Source organism: Halyomorpha halys, unplaced genomic scaffold (genome assembly GCF_000696795.3).
Source record: "Halyomorpha halys isolate HHAL.00 unplaced genomic scaffold, Hhal_1.1 Scaffold1099.1, whole genome shotgun sequence".
Classification (NCBI taxonomy): Eukaryota; Metazoa; Arthropoda; class Insecta; order Hemiptera; family Pentatomidae; genus Halyomorpha; species Halyomorpha halys.
This window is the reverse complement of record NW_027106720.1, coordinates 219,874-220,626: the sequence shown is the minus strand read 5'-3', so window position 1 is coordinate 220,626 and position 753 is coordinate 219,874. Positions and strand designations below refer to the sequence as shown.

Below are 753 nucleotides of genomic sequence, written 5' to 3'. Positions count from 1 at the left end.
TGTAACTATGATGTGCGTTAAATCTGTTTTTTGCCCGGCGGCATTTGTCTTTTGCATTCTATGCAATTGGCGGAAACCAGGAAGGCGTTCCAAGAATGCTTCGGTGATTGAATCTAAAGGGTGATTAAGGTGTAACCCTTTGATTATGAATTTTTTAAGAGGTTTGGTACCCCGTGGAGCATACGTATAATAATATACGCCTTCTATTGCATCTAGGTAGTGAAGGACTTTGTCGTAGTCTTGTTTTGTCGTGGTAAAGATTTTGTTTTCCTCTTTTGAGGAACGGATAATAAAATTTAGAATATTAGCCTGTTTGAGGGCATCTCGTAATTGTACCGCCGATACCGGTGGGTTAATTACTAAAGGTGGTGGTCTGAATTGTTTTGTAGTTGTGCTTGTGCTAGTTGTGGTGCTTGTAGTGGGTCTGTGTGTGGTTGTGTGTGGGTTATCTGTAATATTGGTCTCAGAGGGTCCGTCGAATGAGTTGTCGAGTTTCGTTGGTGGTTGGGGTCGAGGATCAACCCGGGCAGTAATTTTAGGCTCTGTAAAATCTTGCTCATCCGTGGTGGTGATTCGACGTCTCTTACAACGCCTCGGGGGGGTTGGGAGATGTCTGTTTTGTTTTGTCTGTATTGTGATCTACAACCATTGCAGTTGGATTCGTCATGTTAGAAAAATAAAATAAAAACTTAATAAACTTAAACTTAAATAAAAGATAAACTTAATATTTGGTATTAGAAACTAGGATTTAAA

At 40.0% G+C, this 753-nt stretch overlaps 1 protein-coding gene across 1 annotated transcript in view; it reads left to right on the top strand.

The window, feature by feature from the left end:
• LOC106688284 (neuropeptides capa receptor) overlaps positions 1 to 753 on the top strand; it is a 17,670-nt gene that overhangs the window by 5,065 nt on the left and 11,852 nt on the right. The gene's annotated exons all lie outside the window — the stretch shown is intronic.